The sequence below is a fragment of the Nelumbo nucifera genome, chromosome 1, assembly GCF_055504915.1.
Source record: "Nelumbo nucifera cultivar China Antique chromosome 1, China Antique-T2T, whole genome shotgun sequence".
Classification (NCBI taxonomy): Eukaryota; Viridiplantae; Streptophyta; class Magnoliopsida; order Proteales; family Nelumbonaceae; genus Nelumbo; species Nelumbo nucifera.
In genome coordinates, this window is record NC_142649.1 from 163884796 (window position 1) to 163910850 (window position 26055).

The 26055-nt window shown below is 42.1% G+C and overlaps 1 protein-coding gene across 7 annotated transcripts in view; it reads left to right on the forward strand.

Moving 5' to 3' along the window:
- Positions 1–26055, forward strand: part of LOC104612410 (FAD/NAD(P)-binding oxidoreductase family protein) — a 63470-nt gene that overhangs the window by 15752 nt on the left and 21663 nt on the right. The gene's annotated exons all lie outside the window — the stretch shown is intronic.

Here is a 26055-nt window from a genome sequence, read left to right on the forward strand (position 1 = left end):
AGGGGTTACATCACTTGCGACATTATGATTTATGTGACAAGTTGGGCATGATTGATATCTATGTCCCAACTTGAGGGGGAGTGTTGAAATGGTTGTTATTCTGTATGTTTAGTACCGCAGGGGTACTTTAGTACTTTCAGCTTTTTTTATTTTAAGTTGTGTCGCCCTAGTATAAATAACAAAAAGCTGGCGCCGCCAGCATCTTTCTGAGACTCCAAACTTTTGTCTCTCTTCTTTCTTCTCTCTTCTCTCTCTCTGTCTCTTCCTTTTTCTCCTCTAGATAACATGAACCTAACCTTAGGCATTTGTTTATTTATTTTGCACAAAGTGGCTCTCTCAAACTTGAACATGCATTCTCATGCTTTTCAACCCTAGCTTTTAGCATTACATCAAGCAGTTGCCCTTCTCAACATGTTTCTGTTCCTGATATATATATTTTAGGTGCTTCGTTCAAACTATTAAAGATACAGTTTGTTCATCTTCTCAACATGTTTCTGTTCCTGATATATATTTTAGGTGCTTCATTCAAGGTATTAGAGATATGGCTTGTTCATCTTCTCAACACATTTCTTTTTCTTGGATACTTTAATTCAAAGGGAGAAAGAACAATAGAAGCAAATAGAACAAAGCAAGTGCACAAGCACAGAAACCACAGTGAAATAAATTGGATCCTAGAGAAGAAAAAGTTTGTCTAGGTTACACAATATAGGAACCTGAAATGCAAACAATAGCAAGCTCAACTATTGGTATTAATTTTCATGATGGAATCACAAGTCATACCAAAGATAGTTTGCCAACCTTTATCTAATGCGCTTCCCTCAACCTTTTCCTGTTGTATTATATTTCTCAGAAAATTCTTGAACTTTTTTTCTTCTCATTTGCTCCATGGTAAGTAAAATGGGCCTCCATAGCAGGTTAAAAAATATATTACTATTAATCAAAATGGGATCGAAATCTGAATTTAAGATTAAATCCTCCAATTGGTTCTGGATACGATCAAAAGAGAAGCCTTCAACTTCTTAAAATCAAACACCATTGAGCCAGATTTCTGGGCATCCTATGCGAAAGGGGGAAGATTCCACAAAAAGTGTGACTGTAGTTGGAGATATCATTTTTTATCAATAATGATTTGCATTTGTTATTTTTTTTTTTTTGATCAATAACTGTGAAATGTAAGAAGAATTACAAAGTAAGGGGGCTAAACCATCTTAGCTCCCTATAACAGTCTATGAGCAGCAGATACAATTACATTAAAGCCCAAAACAAAGAGTTCCTATTAACCCCTTGCCTAGCTAAACCATCTGCCAGTGAGTTTGCACTTCTCTTAACCCATTTATACTGAATTTCAACATCCTAGTCAGCCACTTAAATTTTGTTTTTTCATTGCTGTACTTCCATATCCTTGAGTTATCCTCTTTTTACCAGTTCACCACCACTTCAGAATCTCTTTCAATGATTAGTTTACTAATTTGCAGCTCCTTGGCTCTTCATACCCCTTCAAGGGCTGCAAGAATCTCAGCCCTCAAGGAATCTCCTTCCCCTATTGGTCCTGAAAACATAGCTAACAGATTCCCATGTTCATTTCTTATTGCTCCCCCTATTCCAGATGGACCTGGATTACCCATACTGCTGCCATCAAAATTCAGTTTAATAAAGCCGTTTAGTGGAGGACTCCAGCAAGAAAGTGATGCCTTCTTAGCTGAAGCTAATTCTGCAATTTCCTTCCAGTTTTTTACCATCTCATCTACTGAGAAATCTGCAAACAAAACCAAAGTTTTCAGCCAATGAATCACCCTGATATGGATTACCTCCAAAATTACTTCCAAGGTTTTCTCCTTTTCGGAGAATATCCGTGAGTTCCTCTCCTCTCAAATAGTCCAGCATACTGCAGCCCTTATACATCTCCACATAACCTTGGCCCTTTTTGTTGGCCCACTCGGCATGAACCTGAATAAACTCTGCACATTTAAGGGGGGGGGGGGGGGTCCACTTGCACCCAAACAAAGAAGTACACCACTCCCAAATGCTTTTAGTAAACTGACAGGAAATCAGTAAATGGTATTCAGACTCACTATCGGCTTTACAGAGAGCACACCAGTGAGGACACAAACAACTGTTGAGTCTTTTTCTTTGAAGTAGATCACATGTATTAACTCTTTCCAGAAATGCTTCCCAATAGAAACTCCCAATCTTAGGGGGTATAGCAAGACACTACACCTCTTTAACAGGGAATGACAGACCCAAAGAAGGAGGTTGTGTTAGAGCTTTAAAGAAAGAAGCACATGTGAAAGAACCGGAGGGGATGTGAGACCAAATCCTACTGTCTGTCTTTGTTGGCTCTAAAAAAATCCCTTCAAGAATGGATAGCAAGGATAAGATACAATCAAACTCTGTGTCCCTGATTTCCCTTCTAAAGCCCAAGTTCCAGCTGAACCCAGAAGTTGAGTTAGAAGGAACAAGGAAGGAGGAAACTGGTTCATTTTTAAGAGTGGAAAGAGTGAAAAGACTCGGAAATTGATCTTTTAAAGGAGAATCCCCAATTCAGATATGTTCCAAAAAATTGATGAGATTACCTGAGTGCAAGTCATACCTGATCCATGGAGAGAACAAAGGCAAAATAGCTTGAATAGCTTTCCAAGGTGCTGTTCTTGTAGTCTGTAGAGAAACTGACACTCTGTCTGTAGGGTAGAATATACCTAGTCTATTTGTTATGTTATTCTGTTATTCTAGTTCTGTTATTTACTTTTCAGTTTTTTATATTGTTACGTGTTATGATGTAAACACCAAGGGCAAATATGTCCTTTCATGTAACTAGCATAACATATAAATATTAAATTGAAGTGGCGGCGGCAGATTATTCTGAATCTGTCCTTCCTTTCAAACCTGTGTTCTACTGCTCTCTCACTAATCTTTCTCCTCTTTCTTCTTCACTTTCTCTTCTGTTCGAACCTGAAATTCCTTGGTGTCCAAGACTGATAGCAGTCTTGATCATCTTCATGGTATCAGAGCCAAGTTAGGGTTTCTTATGTGAGTCTAATACCAGCTGACCACATGAGAATCTCCTAGGACTAGAAGCTGAAAAGGTGGAGTTCGCAGACTGGTTCTTGGAGATCGCCAGAAGTGCTAGCAGCTGTTGGAAGTTTTGTTATGGTTGCAGAGTATTGGTGGTCAGGAAGGATCAGAGAAGACTAGGGTTCGGGTAACCCTAGAAGGCAGTGAACAATTCTTTTCTTGTAAGGCATCTACTTTTCTAAGAAAAGATAGGTTGGACCTATCTGGAGAGGAAGGCTGAACCGTTCTAGGTTTTCATCTCTTCGATTCACTAGGGTTTTACAGAAAACCCTACTGTTCTGCTGTGATTAAAACCCTACTGTTTTACACTTCGACTCACTAGGGTTTTACAGCAAACCCTACTGTTCTGCTGTGATTAAAACCCTACTGTTTTACACCGAACTGTCTCAGCCTTGTTTCTTTCCGCACTAGAAGTTTGAAAGTGATCTTGCGGCAGCCCTAGTGCTGGACTGAATCTTGTGATCTATCTAGAGCTGTCCTCAAGTTTATTGTTAGCATTGATCAGATTCTAGGGTTTCATATTAACCTTACTGCAAGTCTATCTATACAGTACTGATTAGATTGTGCAACTGAATTGATCACTTTAAGGACTGATTAAAACCCTAATTCTGCAAAGGCAAATCAGACCTCCTTCTAAGCTGTTTTTCAGAGATTTTTGGGGTTTTCGAATTCTCTTAAAGGGGTTAGAGCTCTACGGACAGCCACTGTTGTGTTTGTTAGTTGATTTCAGATCAGAGTTATCCCAGTTTTGTGCACATACACTGTGAATACAGATCAGGCCTATACTGTTTTTGATTGTGATTGGTAGTCCAAGTGTTGTTTTAAGACTTGACTGAGATGGAGTTTAAAAATCAGGCAGAAGGCAGCTTTGGGAGCATCAGTTATGGCAGTGTTTCTGAGATGGGTGGTCAGAAACACCCTATTATCTTGTCACAGGGAGGAAGTTCGTCTCCATGGATGTCACTTTCTTTGAGGAGACACCCTATTATCCTCGGGTTTCTCCTCAGGGGGAGAGCAGTGAGAGTAGGGGTTTAAGTCCTTGTCTTCACGGGGAGAGCAGTGAGAGTGGGGTAGTTCCTTTACTTATTCCATTGGGTGATGGGAGCTGCAATGGTGAGGGTGGCCAGAGGGATCAGGAGTTGAGGGGGAGCTGCAATGGTGAGGGTGGTCAGAGGGATCAGGAGTTGAGGATCTATCACGGCGGTGCTAGCAGGTTGATCCCGATCATCAGCAGTCCAGGCCAGCTCTAATCTCATCTACGGCTCCAGGTCCAGACATTACAGTCCTAGGACCCACAGAGACTTCTTCTATTGTTGCCATTTCACCTCCTACAGATGACCTTGATTTTCCGATTGCAGTCCGTAAAGGGAAATGACATTGTACCACATCTACAGCCCACTATATTTCCCATTTTTTATCTTATGATCGCCTATCTTCTACCTACAGGTCCTACCTTAGTTCCATTTCCAATGTCCCTATTCCAAGAATAGTACAAGAGGCCCTATCAGTCCCGGAGTGGAGAGGTGCAATGCAAGTTGAAATGGATGCCCTGTTGAAAAATAATACTTGGGAGCTAGTTGACTTGCCCAAAGGAAAGAAACCAGTTGGATGCAGATGGGTATTTACTGTGAAGCACAATGCGGATGGATCCATTGAGAGGTACAAAGCTCGGCTAGTTGCAAAAGGGTTCACTCAGACTTATGGTATAGATTATTTGGAGACATTTGCCCTGGTAGCCAAGATGACCACCATTCGGGTTCTATGCAGCAAGCCACACTTGGCCTTTGTACCAAATGGATGTTAAAAATGCCTTCCTGAATGGGGACTTGCAGGAAGAGGTTTACATGCAGTTGCCTCCTGGATACTATGATACAGAGATAGGTAAGAAGGTCTACCAGCTCAATAAAGCATTGTATGGTTTGAAGCAGTCACCTAGAGCTTGGTTCGACAGATTCAGACTAGCTCTTGGAAAGTTCGGTTATGTACAGGCCCAGTCAGATCATACACTGTTCATCAAGAGGGTGGAGTCTTCACTGACACTACTTGCAGTATATGTTGATGATATTGTGGTGACAGGAAATGACAGCCATGAGATTGAGTCCCTCAAACAACTCCTTCATCAAGAGTTTGAGGTGAAAGATCTGGGTACACTACGGTATTTTTTGGGCATTGAGGTTGCTAGATCTAAACAGGGGATCTTTGTCTCTCAGAGGAAATATGTTTTAGATCTGTTGGCTGAAACTGGAAAGCTGGGTGTCAAACCTGCAGATACACCCATTGAACAGAACCACAGGATTAGTGCAGAGAGTGGGGAGCTGCTTGAAGACAAAGTTATGTTCCAGCGGTTGGTAGGAAAGCTCCTATATCTCTGCTTCACTCGGCCGGATATTACTTATGCTGTTAGTGTTGTCAGCCAGTACATGCATTCTCCTAGAACCACACATCTTCTTGCGGCAGAAAGAATTTTAGCCTACTTGAAGAGATGCCCGGGTAGGGGTATATTGTTCAAGAACAATAACCACATGAAGGTGGAGGTCTATACAGATGCCGATTGGGCCGGGAGTGTTGATGACAGACGATCTACCTCAGGATATTGTGCCCTTGTGGGAGGAAACATTGTCTCCTGGAGAAGTAAGAAACAAAGTGTTGTCTCCCGGTCTAGTGCTGAAGTAGAATACAGGTCCATGGCCAACAGAGTGGCTGAAATCCTATGGCTAAGATCTCTACTTGAGGAGTTGGGTATTGAGTATGAGAAGCCTCCAATGCTGTATTGTGATAATCAAGCAGCCATTAATATAGCACATAATCCAGTGCAGCATGACAGAACCAAACACATTGAAGTTGACCGACATTTTGTACGAGAGAGGGTCTCATCTCAAGAAATATGCCTCCCTTACATCACATCCAGTATGCAACTAGCAGATATCCTCACTAAAGCTGTATCAAGAAAGAATCTAGAAGCGGATCTATCCAAGTTGGGAATGATAAACATTTACTCCCAACTTGAGGGGGAGTGTAGAGAAACTGATGTGGGCCCCACAGCTGTGGGGCCACTCTGTCCGTAGGGTAGAATATACCTAGTCTATTTGTTATGTTATTCTGTTATTCTAGTTCTGTTATTTACTTTTCAGTTTTTTATATTGTTAAGTGTTATGATGTAAACACCAAGGGCAAATATGTCCTTTCATGTAACTAGCATAACATATAAATATTAAATTGAAGTGGCGGCGGCAGATTATTCTGAATCTGTCCTTCCTTTCAAACCTGTGTTCTACTGCTCTCTCACTAATCTTTCTCCTCTTTCTTCTTCACTTTCTCTTCTGTTCGAACCTGAAATTCCTTAGTGTCCAAGACTGATAGCAGTCTTGATCATCTTCATAGTCCTTGCCAAAATCCCAGAATCCCATCCATTGTCTGCTACCCCATGAATGCTGCCCACTATCTTCACCCACAACTTATCCTTCTCCAAAGAAAATCTCCACAACCATTTCCCTAGTAGTGCCAAATTCCTACTCCTTATATCCCCAATATCCAAACCTCCCTCCCTCTTGCTCCTACAAACCATCTAGTCCTTCTTCTCCTCCTCTGGCTCCCAATGAAAATCTCTCATTTATTTTTCTAACCTACTAGCCACCCTAGTTGGAATCTTAAAGACTGATAAAAAATAAATAGGAAGGTTAGCTAATGTAGACCTAATTAAAGTGATTCTCCCACCAAGAGACAAATAGTTCTTCTTCCAAGTTGCAAGTCCCTTTTCAAGCCTCTCCACAACTGGAATCCAGAACTCATCTTTCTGAGGGTTGTCTCCCAATTGCAAACCAAGGTAATTTAGGGGCCAATTAGAAACTGCGCACTCCAGGATGTCTGCACACTCCGATGTCTCCCTCTCCCCCATATTTACCCCCACTAGACAACTCTTCTCAAAATTCACCTTAAGGTTTGACATTTGCTCAAAGAGTTGTATAGTGAGCTTCAGCTTTCTTATCCTATTAAGGTCCCCTCCTTCACAAAAGAGTATTGTGTCATCTGTAAATTGCAAATGTGTGAGTGACACACTCTCCCTTCCAACTCTCCATCCTCTTATTAAGTCCCTGGAGTCTGCTCTAGAAATTAATCTCCCCAAAACCTCTACAACCATCGTAAATAAGAATGGGGAAAGAGGATCTCCTTGTCTTATTCCTCTCAAAGCTGGAAAGAAATCTACCATTGTCCCATTTATCAAAATGGAATAATGGCATTTCCTGATACATCCCATAACCCACTTACACCACCTGTTTCCGAACCCAAAATTGACCATCACCTCCAATAGGAAAGACCAATCCACCATGTCATAAGCCTTTTCCAAATCCAATTTGCATACCACCGCTTTTTTCTTGGATCTCTTGAACTCCTCCAAACTCTCATTTGCTATAAGTATTTGATCTGTTATCTGCCTCCCTTTCACAAAAGCTCCTTGGTTGTCTGTTATAATTGTTGGGAGCACTTTTCTAATTCTATTGGACAACACTTTTCCTTAAGTTCATAGGCATCCACAAATTGATTAAATTTTCTCATGCTCATGGTTGACCTCTGCCTAGGACTATTTGTTTCTTCCATGAATCTGATTACATTGAAGTCACCTCCTAAACACCAAGGTCCTTCCCACAAATCCCCCTTATATCAGCCAATTCTTCCCATAACTGCCTCCTCTCTTTGTAGTCATTCGGTCCATAGACATTGGTTAACACCCATTCAAACCCATCCTCCACCTGTCTAAACTTCAGGGAAACTAAAAATTGGCCTATTAGTTCTTCCTTATCCTCCAGTACTTCTTTCTTCCACATTGTCACAACACCCCCTGCAGACCCCCATGGGGGCAGAACCGCCCAATTAATCCCCCTACCTCTCCATACACTTCTTACCCACTTAATGTCAAAATCTGCTCTTTTAGTCTCCTACAAGAGTACTACATCCGGGTCTATTTTCTTTATGGCCTCTTTTATTACTGCTCTCTTCCTAGCACTTCCTAGCCCTCTAACATTCCAACTTATGATCTTCATTTAGCTGTACTCTTGACCCCTTATTCCTCTTACCCTCACTTATTCCCTTTCCTCCTGTCCCTTTTAACACCAAGACTACTATCTCCTTCCACATCCTTCATCAATCTTTCAACTTCACTTAATTATTTTCTTTTAGCCTTAGTTTCTTCTCCCTTTTTTTGTAGAAACATTTTTAGGTCATTTGGATTTTTCACTTTACATCCCAACTTCTGTACAAAAGCTGCCACGGAATTCTCACTAGTCAACTATCTTTCTTCTTGATAAAAAAAAAAAACTATCTTTCTTCTGACTTTCTATTCCTCCCTCCTTATTCTGTTTCTCCATCTTTGTCTCCATTCTTCTTAATTCCTTCTATTCTAATTCCCTCTGGCCCTTCCTTCTGTTTATTGCTCACTACTACTTCCTTTAACAGGCACTCAAGTATTTTCAGAATTCTTTTATTTCCTTTTGCTTCTTCCTTATTTCCTATCTCACCCTCCTGACCCTCCTTGTCTCCACTGCTATCTCTTGCCCCATCCCCGCCTTCACGAGTAGCAACCTCTGGACTGTGTTCTGTATTTGGCACATAGGACAAAGAGCAAACATTAGTATTACAAACCGAAAAGACACAGTTACCTGGGTTGATTTAGGGAAGAATGGGACTACTGGAATTGGAAGTAGAGCCTATCGGACCCTGAGGTTGAAAGTGGGGTTCTTCTAACTCCTTGGTTCGGTTTTGGTAAGAATGCCTTTCCATCTCCTCTATTAAACAGAGATCACTTCTCTCACCCTCCTGTTTGTTCCTATTTTTTGTACCCTTGTTTTGCTTCTGGGAAGTCTCAGATACTTCATTACCAATTTCCTGTACGACAAAAAGATTGGGAGAAGTGGCTTCTGAGAATGAGTCAGGCTTTTCATCGACAGCATTAGAGAGATGTTCCACGCTGTTTTGAGTGTTTAGCTCTTTCCTGGCACAGTAATGAGGTTCCACAGCTTGCACTTCTTGAAACAGAGTTTCCAAGTTAAGAGTTGCGGCGATTTCTTCCTCTGCGACCTTACCGAACTCAGCACTGCCTAGGCTAGACTGGCTTTCTAGATCTTCCTCCGTGTCTGCATCTTTGGTATCACAGTCTACCCAGCCTTCATCAAAACCCTCCTCTACGTTACAATCTCTGGCGTATCTGGGATTTGGGCCGGTCTAGTGAAGATCTTCCCACCCTAGGATCATCCGAAGTTGTGCGAGAAACCCACTGTAAGGAGCTCGAGTTCCGCACAGACCTTTTGGAAGAGGTAGCAACTTCTCTGCAAGCCTTCTTCGAGGAGGAAGAAAATAGATGGTCGCTATCATCTATAGTCTCCCGCTACAAACCCCGAATCACGTGTGCACTTAAACATGCACGTGGATTGGGGTTCCACCCAAAGTTTGAACCGGTCGGACCTCCTACTGGTTCAGATACTCTAACTCGCAGCCCACTTCCTTTTTTAACCACGTCAGCGAAAGATGCGTGACCTTTTGATGTTACGCCTGATTCAAAATTATTTAAATTTTTTTCTTAATTTGTATTTGTTCCAAAAATAAATGTGAAAATAGTGTACGAGGTGAGTGCATATTTCTTTATGTTACAAGCTGAACCAGCAATTGCTGCTCTCCACACTTCTCAGATACAACTTCAAGTACAGGAGCAGTTTTATTCTAAAGGATAAACTGCCCCAAACTAGACGTTGTCTTCTTATTCCTTGTCAAGCTAGAGAGTCAACAAGAGAATTTGTTGGAGTTACCTTGCTTCCCTGAACTTGTCCAAAATAGCAGTTTACATGAAAAAGTGATACCTTGTATAGCACATGAATGCCCACAACCACTTCCAAGGGGAGAATTGTCATGCTGGTCCAATCAAAGAATAAAAAAAAGATTTTACACAGAAATCGCTATCTTGGTTAGGTCCTTGTGACATTGCACCATCTACTCCCACTTGAATTTTGGCTCTGCTGAAGTCTTTAAGTAGATAATAAAAAAGTCCACCCCCTTGTCACAGGGCTAATTGTTGAGGCCCTGTGTGGGTGTGGCACTCGTTGCATGTGAAGTAAGCCTATGAGACAAAGCAATAACACAACAAAGGCAACAAAGATGGCATGCGAATTAGTAAAAGGCAAGTATAGGCACACCGTTGATGTGTTAGGGGCCCTTGTGCTTAACCTTTACACCTTAGTTCCTGTTAGCGTAGGGGTATTTCTGTCTTTATACTTGGATTAAGGTTGCTGATCTGTAATATTGTGTTAGAACCAGTGCCCCTTACTTAAATAAGGGCACATATGCCTTTTCCATTAATTTTAATAATAAAAGCACATGTCTGGCCGAATGGGAGTTATGTTCTTTGACTTCCAGGTCGAACCAGATTTTCTTCCACCTTTTTACCTCTCTCTATGTGACTGATCTCAGACAAACAGAACTCCAAGGCAGGCCGGATCATAACATGGTATCAGAGCCACTTGAATCTGCCTAGATTTCTGTCTAGCCTAGATTTCTATTCTCTGCACACCCTATCTAGGGTTTCTCTTGATTTTCCTGCATTCAATTGGAGATAAGGGAAAGGACTGAAAAGGAGTGATCACCCTCTCCCCTTGGAGGTTTCTATGCCTCCAGTCATGTCTTGTGTGGTCGGTTGCTGTGGTTTCTAAGATCACCCTCCCCTAATCGATGAAGAGAAGAGGGCCGATCTGTGTGATACAGTGGCTGTCTTGTGTGGACTGATTTTCTGCTCGTGTGGTTGTTCCTTCAGTGATAAGGTAAGAGATTTCTGTGCATGATTTCTGTTGTGGATCAAATAGGAAGTATGTTTCAGATCATATGCTGGGGTTTCAGACAATAGCGTGCTAGGGTTTATGCTGTTTTTGTGTATTTCGAAGGAAGAGTTGTGATCATATAGTGGTGAGATTTCAGGTAGCCGTAGGAGTAGGGTTTGTGGTGTAAAGAGTACACTTTTCAGCAACAACAAGTGCTGAAATCAGTGTGACGAGTGTAATCTAGTCGGGTGCAGTGTGCAGAATTCAGTGGTAATAGAATTCAGCAAGTGTGCAGAATCGGTAATAACAGAATGGGAGATAACAGTGATTGTAAACCTAATGTGATGGTGCCTACAGACTACCTGAATGTTCAGATGACCTCCATTAAACTAAATGGAGAGAATTATGTGCCTTGGGCTAAATCCGTTGAAGTCTTTCTGAAGGCAAAGAAGGTAAAACATATAAGAGAGGAGAAACCCTCCACTGACTCTCACGACTATGAAGACTGGGAGCAAGAGGATGCTCAGATCATCACATGGTTATGGAATAGTATGGAACCCAGGATTAGTGTAAACTTCATGTTTCTCGACACTGCCAAAGATGTGTGGGACCATGCGAAGAAATTGTATTCGGGTCAAGACAATACAACCAGAGTGTATCAGCTGTATTAGGAGTACTTTAATCTGCAACAAGGCAATCAGAGTCTTGAGGAGTACTATGCCAGTATGAGAAACATACGTAATGAGTTGAATGTCTATCACCCTCTCACTTCTGATGTCAAGATTCAGCAACAACAGAGAGAACAACTTGATGTGACTAGATTTTTGGTGGGACTGAAATCTGAATATGAACCAGTACGGGCTCAGATACTAGGAGGATCAACTCTCCCTTCTTTAGAAGAGGTATTTGCTCGACTCCGGAGGACTTCTATCGGATCTACTGAGAACTCTAATATCTCAGATAGATCTGCCTTTGCTGTGTCGAGAGGCCGTGGTGCTAGAGGTGGTGCTCGGGGAGCTCAGTCTGGCCGTGGTGGTAGTAGTGGTCTGGTTTATGGCCGAAGTGGCACTGGTGGGCGTACTTATAATCGTAGTGGTGGTCGTACTGGGGGCAGAGATTCAGGGGGAGTTCGTGGTAGAGGACGTGGCTCAGGCCCGAGGAGGTGCACTCATTGTGGTATGGATGGACATACCATTAACTATTGTTATGATCTACATGGTCCACCCTCAACCTGGGCCAATCATGCTGTGACTAGTGACACTAGTTCCAGCTTTAGACAGGAGAATCGTTCATCTGATCAGATAACTCCTACATCCACAGATGGTCCTGTGAAGGAAATGGTGAGTGTTCCCCGTGATGAATATGAGAGGTTTATCCAATCACAGCAGAACACGGCGACTTTCGCTCACTCTGGTATGGCTTGTTTGGCATCCACACCCAATCCCTGGATCATTGCCTCTGGAGCCTCCGATCACATGATTGGAACTCCAGGTGTGCTTTCTTTCCTATCTCATTGCTCAACATCACAATCTGTCACCCTTGCTAATGGTTCCACATCCTCAATTTGTGGTGTTGGTAATGTTGACCTAGACCCTGTATCCCTCTCCCTAGTTTTGTATGTTCCTAAATTGTCTTTTAATCTTATGTCTGTTAGTAAGCTGATCAAATCACTTAACTGCTCCATTACTTTTTATCCCTCTATTTGTGTTTTTCAAGATCTCAAGACGGGGATGAAGATTGGTGGAGGGCATGAATCTGGTGGATTGTATTATCTTGACGGTGGTGGAAGAACTTCAACAACTCTTCAGTCATCCCTTTCTCCTCTCCAGTGGCACTGCTGATTTGATCATCCGTCGCTAAAAGTCTTGAAGTCTTTAGTTCCGTCTTTGAGTCAACTTTTTGTTTTGGATTGTGAGTCGTGTCAGTTTGGGAAACACCATCGTGTTCCCTTTAGTTCTAGGGTTGATAACCGTGTGTCGAGTCCTTTTTCTTTGATTCACTCCGATGTTTGGGGTCCTTATAAAGTGATGTCATATAATGGATATAGATATTTTGTCATTTTTGTAGATGACTTTTCAAGGATGACATGGCTTTACCTAATGAAAGAAAGAAGTGAATTGTTTACCATTTTTCAGAAATTTTATGCTGAGATTCGTAATCAATTTGGTATTCACATTAAATTTATCCGTTCTGATAATGGCCGTGAATTTTTATCCTCATCATTTCAAGAATACCTGGACCAACACGGTATTATACATCAGACCTCGTGTACCTACACCCCACAACAAAACGGGGTGGCTGAGAGAAAGAATCGCCATCTCTTTGAAACAGCACGATCTCTCATGCATTACATGAATGTTCCCAAACCCTTTTGGAGTGATGTGGTGCTTACCTCTTGCTTTCTGATTAATCGGATGCCCACGTTCATCCTTGATGGTCATTCTCCGTTTACGATCTTGTTTCCAGCCTTGTCTCTGTTCCCTCTTCCGCCTAGGGTATTTGGGTGTGTCTGCTTCGTCCATAATCTGGGTCCTGGGAACGACAAGTTCGATGCCCGTTCTCTCAAGTCCATCTTCCTTGGCTATTCCCGGACCCAGAAAGGGTATAAGTGTTACCATCCTAGTTCTCGACGGTCCTTTGTGCGTGCTGATGTCACCTTCTTTGAGTCTACTCCATTCTTTTTGGGGTCCGGTGATGCTTCTTCCTCCTCATCACCTCATCCTCTTCCACTTCTCGTTGCCGACCCTCTTCCCCTTGTTCCAGCCGTGACCAAATCCTTGCCTCCGGTGCCACCACCTGTTGAACGCCCACCTATCCGTCATGTGTATACACATCGCCCATGCGTACCAGCTACTACTCCGGCTACATCTCCGTTGACAGATCCGGCTCCAGACCCGAACCCAGCATCTGAGCTTGATCTCCCCATTGCCTTGCGGAAAGGTAAACGCATTTGCACCCTTCATCCTATTTCTAATTATGTTTCACTTACTCACCTTTCTGCCTCCCATCGCCAGTTTGTCACCATGTTATCATCAGTTGTTGTCCCTAAGGATGTCTAGGAAGCCCTTGCCTCTCCAGGGTGGTGCCGTGCGATGGAAGAAGAACTTTCAGCCCTTCATCATAATCATACTTGGGACCTCACCGTTCTTCCTCCTGGGAAGCAAGTTGTTGGTTGTAAATGGATTTATACAGTTAAGTATCTGTCTGATGGTAGTGTTGAACGCCTGAAAGCGCGATTGGTTGCAAAAGGGTACTCCCAAACCTATGGTATTGACTACACAGAGACCTTCTCACTAGTTGCTCAGATAGGGTCAGTTCGTGTTGTGATCACTCTTGCAGTTATGTATGATTGGCCGCTATATCAGCTTGATATCAAGAATGCTTGTTTGCATGGTGATTTACTTGAGGAGGTCTACATGGAGCAACCTCTAGGGTTTGTTGCTCAGGGGGAGGATGGTAAGGTGTGCAGACTAAGGAAGGCTATATATGGGCTTAAACAGTCTCCTCGAGCATGGTTTGGTAGGTTCAGTGAGGTAGTAAAGAAGTTTGGTATGAAACAGTGCCAAGTTGATCATTCTGTATTCAGTCATGACTCTCCGGGAGGAAAAATACTGTTGGTGGTGTATGTAGATGATATTGTTATTACCGGGAATGATAACATGGGTATTGACAGGCTGAAGACTTATCTACAGGATCATTTTCAGACTAAGGATCTTGGTAAACTGAAATATTTCTTGGGGATAGAGGTAGCAAGATCTAAGTATGGTATTAATCTGTGCCAGAGGAAATATGTGCTTGATTTGCCGGAAGAAACAGGCTTGTTGGGTGCTAAACCAACTGAAACACCTATGGACACAAATACTAGGCTAAGCAGTGATATGGGTGAAGTGTTTGAAGACCCTGGCAGATACCGATGACTTGTAGGTAAACTGAACTACCTAACCATTACTAGGCCAGACATCTCATTTGCGGTTAGTGTGGTGAGTCAGTTCATGCAGAAACCTCTGATTCCTCATTGGAATGCAGCTCTGAGAATTGTGAGGTATTTATAAGGGGTTCCAGGTCGCGGTTTGATATACAAAAGTGGCGGAAAACTTGAAATAGAAGGGTATTCTGATGCTGACTGGGCCGGTTCTATGTCTGATAGGCGGTCTACCACAGGCTATTGCACTTTCCTGGGAGGTAAGCTGGTGACATGGAAAAGTAAGAAGTAGACAGTCATGGCAAGAAGTAGTGCAGAAGCAAAATATAGGGCTATGGCGCATACTGCTTGTGAACTAGTGTGGCTAAGGAACATTCTACAGGAAGTAGGGTACAACATCAATACTCCAATGAAGCTCTATTGTGACAATCAGGCTGCAGTTCATATTTCTTCTAATCCAATGTTTCATGAAAGAACCAAGCACATCGAGGTTGACTGTCACTTTGTGAGGGAGAAGGTGCTGAATGGAGAGCTAGACACTGCATATGTTAATACAGGAAACCAGTGGGCAGACTTATTTACAAAAGGCTTGAGTTGGGGAAGAGTGGACTACATATGTAACAAGCTGGGAGTATATGATATATACTCGCCAGCTTGTGGGGGAGTGTTAGCGTAGGGGTATTTCTGTCTTTATACTTAGATTATGGTTGTTGATCTGTAATATTGTGTTAGAACCAGTGCCCCTTACTTAAATAAGGGCACATATGTCTTTTCCATTAATTTTAATAATAAAAGCACATGTCTGGCTGAATGGGACTTATGTTCTTTGACTTCCAGTTCGAACCAGATTTTCTTCTTTTCTCTCTCTCTCTCTTTCTTCCACCTTTCTACCTCTCTCTACGTGACTGATCTCAGACAAACAGAACTCCAAGGCAGGCCGAATCATAACAGTTCCCTTCTAACTACCTACCTCCCCTTAAAAAGGATGTTAAGCTTTTGAGAGTCTGACAAAAAGATACATTGAAATGGTGAAAAACCATACTAGTAATTACAATATTTCCATTGGCAATCCCCCACATACAAAATACATGTGTAACCCCACCTAAGACACAAAAGGTGACGCTTAGATGGCATGCTGAGGGCACAGTGGATTGTGCTTGATGGCATGGTGAAGAGATCAATTGTGATAGTCTCCCCCACTCAATTCGATCTATGTCCTTGGAGATCAGCTTCAACTTGATCCTTGATTGTGCTGGTGTGAGAGGATTCTTGAATTTCTTCACGAACATCTAATTTCTCAAGACTTGGGTGGTAGGCTTGATGGTTCTTGTTAGGTTAGGGAATCTAGTGGCTAAAATTTGAGTTGAGGGCTTGGTGAGCGGCTTCAAGGTAGGACATCGGAAGGTTGAGTTTGTTTCTATGATATGTTGAAGCCATGTTTAGGATGGATTGAGGTTTTGGATGGTGGGAGTGTTGGTTCCCATAGTGTGTTCCCCAAGGGTGTTTCCTCACATGGCTACTATAAATATTGGATCAAGGCAATGTTGGGCTGTAGTTCCTAATTGGAGTGGTTGGCGCTCTCTCCCAATTAGATTGGTAGTAGATTGGGATGGTGTTCGAGATGACCTTGGGTCTTCCTTGAGCCTTCTTAGCTGAATGATTGTTGTGTTGTGGTTGGTGCTGAAACGACTTTGACGGAGGCTATGATGACATCCATATCCGTCCTTGATGCAATGGTGTGGGTTCAAGAGTAGGAGTATTCTTTACTCCTGGGGTGGAGCGGGTGTTGGCTGTCTTCTCCTTGGTATAATTGTAGAACTAAGACTCGCTTTCCCATGTACCTTGACTATAGTTGTCATCGGGATCATACACGGGGAACTCTCGTCAAAGATGAGTAGACTGCCAATGTGTGGCATGAGGGCTACTTCTTCCTGCATTGGAAACTCCATTCCCATGACAACTTGAAAGTCATCCAGGGTACCATAGATAGGTTGATCTTCCCCTTTTAGGGTCCGACTTGGAGTTTTACCCTACGAGCCATGCCTTCTACTACCTTGGCCCTTGAGCTAATGGCCTTTATCCATCCTGATTGTTTTGAGGTGGTCAAGTCAATTTGTCTTGCCTTGGCGAGTGAGATGAAATTGTGAGTTGCACATGTATTTGCTAGGGCCTAAGTTGGCTTCCCACTGAGGGTGATGCCTACATATTTCAGCCCCTTGTGGGCCTTGTTGGGCCATTTAGATGTGGCCTCTTTCTTTGCCATAGCATTGATAAGTGGTAGGGCACCCAAGGGCGCCCACCCTTGGCGCCGGAGTGAGTTTCTCCTCATCACTAAGTTGGGTGATGAGGGCATTGGTTTTCTTCCTTGTAGTGTAGTCGCTGGTCCAATGCATTTCATTACAAATGAAGCAAGGTGAAAGAGGAGTTGTGGGTTTCCTTGTGTACTTGTAGTTTTGGGAGCTATGGTCTCTTTGTGGCTTCTTTCCTTCTTGATAATTGTCTGGCTTATTGGTGTAGGGCGGCCTTTCCCGAGTATAGTTCACCTTTCGATCTCCCCCACTCAAGCTAGTGGTACATGGTTGTCAAGCTCCTGAGCATCTCAAGCACATGAGTACGGCATTGGTTCATTGGTTGTCGTATCTTGATGTGTGTGATGGTTGAAATAGACGAGGAAGCGAAAGAGTTGGCCATTGCCCTTTTCAGGATTGTTAGCTCATCCCTCATCTCATCAAGTTGTGCTTGCATGTTGGTGGAAGTGGATACAGCTAGCTTCATGGTTTCCCATTCCCTTTTCATCTCATTAAATTGAGCTTGGAATCTTGTCCATCATGCCTTGAAGGCTAGTTTGGGAGGGGCAAGCATTTGAGTGTTGTAAGGTCTCATGGGTCTCCCTAAGGGCTTCATCTAGGCGGCCTTCCAATTCCACCACAGTTCTCTTAATAGTCTCCATGTTGAGGTGGAGTTTGTCCACACGATCTCATGTTTCACCAACGGTGACCTCGCAATGTAAGACATACATGTCCATGGCTGCTAGCTTATCAACTGGCTTATCCCACTTGTTTGCTTTAGCTATTCGGCCCTTTTGGGATTTTAGTCCTTGGTGGTGTCATCCTCTAGTGCCTCATTGATTTTGTGAGCTTGGGAAAGTCCAAATTGCATCTCTTTTGAGATCCCACTGTTGCTCTTCATTGTGCCAAGCTGGGTGTGGCTAGGCAAATATTGATCGACAGGGTTCAAATGTGTTGCTGAGCTCTTGCTCTGATACTAACTACGACAATAGTTGTCTGCTTTATTTCCAACTGTTGCATTTTGAGTAAGCTTATGAGACAAAGCAAATAACATAACAAAGGCAACAAAGGTGGCACATGAATTAGCAAAAGGCACTTTGTATTGTATTGATATGTTAAGTACAGGCACAAAGTTGATGTGTTAGGGCCCCTTGGGATTGAAAGAAGGGAGGACAGTGGAGAGTTTCAAGAAAATTTTCAAAAAGAAATCACCAAAAAGGGAATCCACCAGGGAAGAAGTGGAAAAAAGGGCTCCAAAAGGGAAATTAAAAGGCTTCAATGGGGCTTGTTGGATCGTGCATCTAATGGGTGTAGGATGAACAAGGGAATTTCTATAAGAGAGTCTAAATGAAGATTTTAAGCTGGAACGTCAGGGGATTGGGAAGCTAACTCAAAATAAGTCTAGTGAAAGTGACTCTCAAAAGAGAAAATCCAGACATAATCATCCTACAGGAGTCAAAAAAGGAAGTAGTCGATAGAAAGTTAATGAAAGCTATTTGGGGGATAAGGGGAAGGAAATGGTCTGCTGTTCCTGCGGTGGGATCTGCAGGTGGAATTATTCTGGCTTGGAAGGAAGATGAAATGTCAGGTTTGGAGATTGACTGAGGTGAATTCTCAGTGTCGATTTTATTCACCAACAATAAAGATGGGTTCAACTGGATTCTAACTGGAGTTTATGGTCCTAACTCCCCCTTAAACAGGAAGGTTTTGGGATGAACTGGATTCCTTGCACGAGGACAAAGACATTCCTTGGTGCTTAGCCGGAGACTTCAATGTCACCAGATGTAGTCAAGAACACTCAAATGGTAGAGCCTTGACTAGAAGCATGAGAAACTTTTCCAAATTCATTTCTAGACACAATCTATGTGATTTTCCCCTTAACAATGGGCTCTTCACCTGGTCAAACATGCAAGAAAATGCTATAAGTTGCAGATTAGACAGATTTCTTCTATCTCAGGATTGGTTGGAGAGATTTCCCAATCTTTTCCAGGAACCACGCTCTCGATGCACTTCAGATCACTGGCCAATATTGTTGAACACTGGTCGGATTATCAAAGGAAAGACCCCTTTTAGATTGTAAAAGTTCTGGACTCTACACAAAGATTTTACAAGAAGGTAGTAGATTGGTGAGAAGAATGCAAAGTAGAGGGATGGGCGGGTTTCAGGCTGTGAAAGAAATTAAAACATCTAAAGAAAAGACTCAAATCTTGAGGAAGAGAGGAATTCAAAGCATTTGAAGATGAGAAGAAAAGAATTCTGTTGGAACTAGGTGAGTTAGATAGAAGAGAGCAAAATGGCATCTTAGATGACCCAAGCAGAGGTAGAAGAGTTGATTTGATAAAAATATGGGAGAAGGTGGTCAGAAGAGAAGAGACTTTTTGGAGGCAAAGATCGAGAGTGAGATGGCTGAAGGAAGGAGATAACAATTCCAGATTCTTCCATAACTATGCATCAGGAAGGCGCAGGAAAAATTTCATCTCTAAGCTGAAAGTGAATCGAAGGGAAGTGGAGAATCCCGATGAGATCTCTGAAGCCTTTCTCTCCTATTTCAGGAGTCTTTATTCTGAGGACAGCTCTAGCCAGTTTTCCTTGAGCAGGTGGCAAGGTTCAACTCTGGCTTCAGACAAGAGCTCCTGGTTGGAAAGAAGCTTTGAAGAGGAAGAAATTAGAGAAGCAGTCTTTAGTATGGATGGAGATAGGGTTCCTGGACCAGATGGATTTCCCTTATTTTTCTTCCAAAAGTGTTGGGAAATTGTAAAAGAAGATCTAATAGATTTTTTCAAGGAATTTCACTCTTTTGGCATTGTCAATAAAGGCATAAACTCAACTTTTCCTTGCCTCATCCCAAAGAAAGGGGGATTCTTGGAGGTAAAGGATAGGCCAATAAGTTTGATAGGGAGCACGTTTAAAATCCTGGCAAAGGTGTTAGCAAGAAGGTTAAAAGAAGTCCTAGGTGATTTGATTTCCCCAAGTCTATTCACTTTTGTGGAAGGAAGACAAATTGTGGACAGCATTCTAATTGCAAATGAATGTGTGGGAGATAGAAAAGTCTCAAGGAAACCGGGGGTCCTAGTTAAGCTTGATCTTGAAAAAGCTTATAATAAAGTGGATTAGGGCTGCATTTTAGACTGTTTGAAGCAAAGAGGTTTTGATAGTAAATGGACCAGGTGGATTAAAGGCTGTATTAGTCATTCCTGGTTTTCAGTTCTGATAAATGGAGAGCCCAAGGGCTACTTCAAGGCCAGCTGGGGACTCAGACAAGGTTGCCTGCTCTCCCCTTTTCTCTTCACATTGGTGATGGACATTTTCAATCATCTTTTTGACAAAGCCATTCTTCTAAATCTGGTGAAAGGTTTTGAAGTGGGGAGAGACTTGATCCACATTTCCCACTTACAGTTTGCTGATGATATCATCTTGTTTTTGGATGCATCCTTAGCAAATATTTCAAACACGAAGAGGGTTATTGAATGCTTTGAACTAATTACTGGCTTGAGGGTTAATTTCAGCAAAAGTGGTATAGAAGCCATAAATTCAGTAGATAGGATCTCCTTGAAAACCTAAAAAATCTGTTCGGCTGTAAAGTGGAGAATCTGCCTTTATCCTACTTAGGGATGCCTCTTGGAGGGAATCCAAAATCCTTAAGCTTTTGGGGACTGGTAGTGGAAAATTTTGAAAAGACGTTAACTTCTTGGAAGAAAAGCTTTATTAAAGGCCTCCTTAGCAAATTTGCCAGTTTACTTCCTTTTAGTCTTCTAGGCTCCGACCAAAGTAAGAAATCTGATTGAGAAACTCCAGAGAAACTTCCTTTGGGAAGGTGGAGGGGAGAAAAGAAATCACTTGGTAAGTTGGGAACAAGTTTGCAAGCCAAAAGAGGAAGGAGGATTGGGACTTGGGCATTTGAAAGAGAAAAACACCTCTCTCTTGGGTAAATGGCTTTGGAGATTTCCTAAAGAATCTAACATTCTCTGGGCTGCTGTCATCTCCAGCAAATATGGGTCAAATGCAAATGAGTAGGATAGCAATCTCCATTTGAACAGAACAAAGTCAACAAACCCCTGGAAAGGTATAGTCTCCACTCACGCTAGTTTTTTTTTTTTTTTTTTTTTTTTTTCCTTTTATTAGATATGAAATGGGGAATGGATCTAAAATAAAATTCTGGAAAGACCTTTGGTGGGGAGACTCTACCCTAGCTGCATCTTTTCCTAGACTCTTCAACCTTTCTTTAGACCAAGAAGCTACTGTTTCTTCCTGCCTTCCAGACCTTACTGCTGAAAACAGCTTGAACCTACACCTTGGAAGACCCCTAAGGGACCTTGATATTTCTGACCTAATTGCTCTTTTACAGACCCATGAAGAAGTCTGCATCTCCCACTCCTCCTCTGACACCCAAATTTCGACCCTCCACCCAATAGGCGGATTCTCTTCTAAGTCTATGTTCAAGGCTCTAACTGCAGGTGAACAAAGCTCTTCCTTCCCCTTCAAGAATTTCTGGTGCAACCGTATTCCTTCAAGAGTGTTTCTCTGTCTGGGAAGCTCGTCTTCAGAGAATAAACACCTGTGACCTCCTTCAGAGGAAGAACTTGGGAAGACTCTTTATATCTCCCCATGCTTGCCTATTAATGTCTAAATGAAGGTGAATCAGCTGATCATATTCTTCTTCACTATAAGTTTACTCAAAAGATTTGGTCCCATTTCTTGAATCTGGCTGGTTACAGTTGGGTATTCTCAAAGCATATTATGGATTTTGTGCATCAGTGGCAAGGTACAGGACTAAGCAAAAGTGGCAAAGTTCATTGGCAAACTGTACTACATGCATTATTGTGGGGAGTTTGGGAGGAAAGAAACAAATGCTTGTTTACCAATAAATTCATACCTATTGAAGAGCTGATCTCAGACATCACTTATACCTTTAACCTCTGGGCTGTCAACTCGGATCTGTTCAGAGGTCTTTCAGTCAATGACCTCAACAGAGATGCTCACACTTTTCTGTTTCTTCCACATCCTCAACAAGCAACCCTGAGACATCCACTTGTTTTCAATGGAAGTGTGTTGACCCTAAACTTTGATGGATGCACTTCAGGCAACCCTGGTTTAGCTGGAATTGGAGGTTGTTTAAGGGATGAAAGGGATAATACTTGCTGGACTTGCAGTGGTCCAGTTGGTTTGGTTGACTCTACAAAAGCTGAAGTAATGGCGGCTCTTACAGGAATCAGAATAGTGAAAAATCTGGGAATTCAGAACTTAATAATTGCAGGGGACTCAGCAAATACCATAAAATGGTTAAAGGAAAAGGAGCAGGGACCTTGGAGACTGGACCATTACTTGGTAGAGGCTAGGGACTCCCTGAACTGCCTAAATGCAAGACTAACTTGGACTCCTAGGGAACTAAATCACATAGCAGATGGTTTAGCCAAATGAGGACTCCTAGGGAACTCCTCCTCTGTAAGCTTTGGGGTTCTACCCCTGCTATATACATCTTCTCGTGTACCCCACCTTTCGTCCTGCAAAATCAAAGAGAAACAAGAATTAAAATGAGATTACAGATCAAGTAATCAAACGAAAATAAAAAAATAATGAAACAGATCCGAACAAAGAAAAAATATATATTTTTTTCCATTACTTCCCCGGCAATGGCACCAAAAACTTGGTGTGTCCGGAAGTGTGTTAACCACTTCGGAACACCAATTTCAATATTTATAAATTTTTCGATTCTCAGAATAACTACAAAATGCAGTTAGTGATGAGAAAGGGGTTGTATGCACAGGGAAGCGAGGGAAAAATTGTTACGTACTTCAATCTAGACAAAATAACAAGATTTGAGATTGCAGAAACACAAAATTTAATTAACTGAATTGGAATCCATTAAAATAAAATTCTAACAATGTTGAAAGTAAAAATTGTAGAAAAATAAATAAATAACAGAAATAAAAAAAAACTAAATAAAAAATTTGCAACTCGGTTAGAGGTAGCAGTCTCTGGATATATCCTTTGACCCTTGAACTCCTCGAGCTGGGCCTTCCGTCTTACCTGGCCGAATTTTAGATCTGTAGAAAGGAAGACAAAAATTAAATTTGATAAAAATAAATTGCAGAAATAAAATAAAAAACTGGAAATTAAAGAATGGAAAATAAAAACACGCGTAAAAAGTAAATCTAAAACTATGGGAAACTGGTTGGGATCCAGATCCAGAGGTGGCAGTAGTGGCTAGGCAAACTGCAAGCAGGAACCCCTCATCTTGCCTGGGTGTTCTCCTCTTCCTCTACCCTTAAACTTCTCAAGAACAACCTTTCGTCTTACCTGGGGGTAGAATCTAACCGAAATTAAATCTAAAAGATTGCCAGAATAAAAATAACATAAAAAGAAAATAAAGAAAATGAAAGGGATGGTCGATCAAATTCAGTGGCAGTAGTTGCAGATTGGTTGGACTACTTGCAGGAACCCCTCCTGACAAGATCTGGGCGTCCTTCCTTTCTACAACCCTTGAACTCCTCAAGAAACCTTAGCCTTGTGAACTGGGTGAATTGACCAACCCTTTCTCAAGGGCCCCTTGGGTCCTTTCTATAGAGAAGGGTGGACATAACTGGGATTAGAGATGAAGAGATGGGCAGTTCTTGGGTTTATGCAAAAATATGGGCACCTTAGGGTTTGAGAATGGAGGGTTAGGATTGTTTTAAGGAGATCCTAAGGCTGAAAAGAGAAGGAGAGGGCGCCCAATATTATGTAGGGCTGAGATTTGGGCGCCCAGAATGGAGGGTGCAGATTTGGGCGCCTATAGCTGGAGAAAGGTGATTGGTCTGTGTGATGTGGCACCCTAAGGTGATTGGTTGAGGTTTGAGTGAGGTGTAAGGCTAGGATGCTGTCTAGGGAGAGATCTAAGGGTATGAGGGGCTGCTAAGGCTTGGATGGTTGAGATTAGAGGTTAGGAGAGAGTGGAGGGTGGAGATTTGATAGTTAGGGGCGGCTAGGGTTTGTTAGAGGTGAAAAGAATGAGTGGGGAGGCGCCCTAGGGTTAGCTAAGGAGAGGGGAGTATGCTAATACAGTAAGAGGGGCGCCTATCTGGGTTTGGCAGATAGGAGGTGCCCTCCTGTGCTCAGTTTTTCATAGAAACACCCCCTCTCTCAGTTGGAATTCACACCAGCTTCCCTAAAACTGCATTTCAGCCCTGAAATTTCCCCATTTTTTTCCAAGATTTGCACAGGGACCCTCAGAGGTCACAATATTGATTTTAACTGGGAAAATGGCACATTTTGACTATTCTAAGGCCTAGGTAACCCTAAAATGATGCTCATTATGGCATCAAAATACAAAGTTATCAAATTTGTTGATCCTAAACTTTAATGGAAGCGCTTCAGGCAACCCTGGTTTAGCTGGAATTGGAGGTTGTTTAAGGGATGAAAGGGGTAATACTTGCTAGACTTGCAGTGGTCCAGTTGGCTTGGTTGACTCTACAAAAGCTGAAGTAATGGTGTTTCTTACAGGAATCCGAATAGTGAAAAATCTGGGAATTCAGAACTTAATAATTGCAGGGGACTCAGTAAATACCATAAAATGGTTAAAGGAAAAGGACCATGGACCTTGGAGACTGAATCATTACTTGACAGAGGCTAGGGACTCCCTGAACTGCCAAAATGTAAGACTAACTTGGATTCCTAGGGAACTAAATCACATAGCAAATGGTTTAGCCAAATGAGGTATATTTCTGGAAGAACTATAGAATTCCTCCTTCGTAAGCTTTGGGGTTCTACCCCTGCTATATACATCTTCTCGTGTACTCTTCTTGCTTTAATGAAATTTGGTTAAACTTTCCTCAAAAAATGTGCCAGGGTCCCCCCATGCTTAACCTTTACACCATACTTCCCTTCTAACTACCTACCTCCCCCTAAAGAAGATGTTAAGCTTTTGAGGGTATAATAGAAGGATACATCAAAATGGTGAAAATTCATATTGGTAATTACAATATTGCCATTGACAATCCCCAACATACAAAATACATGTGTAACCCCACCCAAGACACACAAGATGATGCTTAGATGGCATGCGGAGGGCACGGTGGAAGGTGCTTGATTGGATTGTGAAGAAATTAACCATGACACCCCGGTCGTTCACATGGCACCTCAAATGTGGAGACCATAACACCTGATCAACTACTTATTGATAGTTGTCCTTGACTGATGTGTCTTGGTACAAGGGAATATTTAATAAGTTAGGAAAGCGAGCAATAGAGTCCTCCGGCTGTCCCCAAACCATGCACCTTTCTAGAAGTGAATGAAAGAGCCTTTGGCAGGACTGTAGGTGATGTTCTTGATCAACCCTTCCTGACTAGCATGATTCTATCAACTTAAATGTGTATATATATGTATAGATATATTTGCAAGTGCTGTGGAAGATTTATGGATATACAAACTGATTTTGAACTCCCATCTAGTCTCATGGTTGTTATTTTATTTGTTTTCTTCTGAAGGATCTCAAGTTTAAGATGAACTTATAGTCAGAAATTTACATGTATAAAGATATGTCATACATAGATTCCTGTACTCACTTTCCATTATCACTAAAATCTTTTTCAAGCTATGGACAAAAATGTTTGATAAGGAGTTTTTGTCTATGATCTTCATTCAGCTGCGATAAAGCTTGGTGGAGTAAAACCTTGTGACATTCCGAGAAGGACAAATTTACCGGTGGATGGACTTTCATACCCGATTTGGCTGGTGACCTCCATTGAAGCTTAGTTGTGGAAGGAAGGTCGTAGGGTAGAAGATGAGGAGACAGAGCAGGTCTGCTTGGGAGGACTGCAATGCAGAGACTTTAGCATAAAATTGGAAAAGTCAAAAGTGGAAAACAAAAAAGAAAAGAAGCAAGTTGATGATTTTAGCACCTGGGGAAACAATGTTGGGCAGAGAAGATAGACGTGTGGCAGTTCCGATGCCCAGGTGGTGGTAGGAGAAATTATTGTAAGGCATGCGCAGGAAGTTC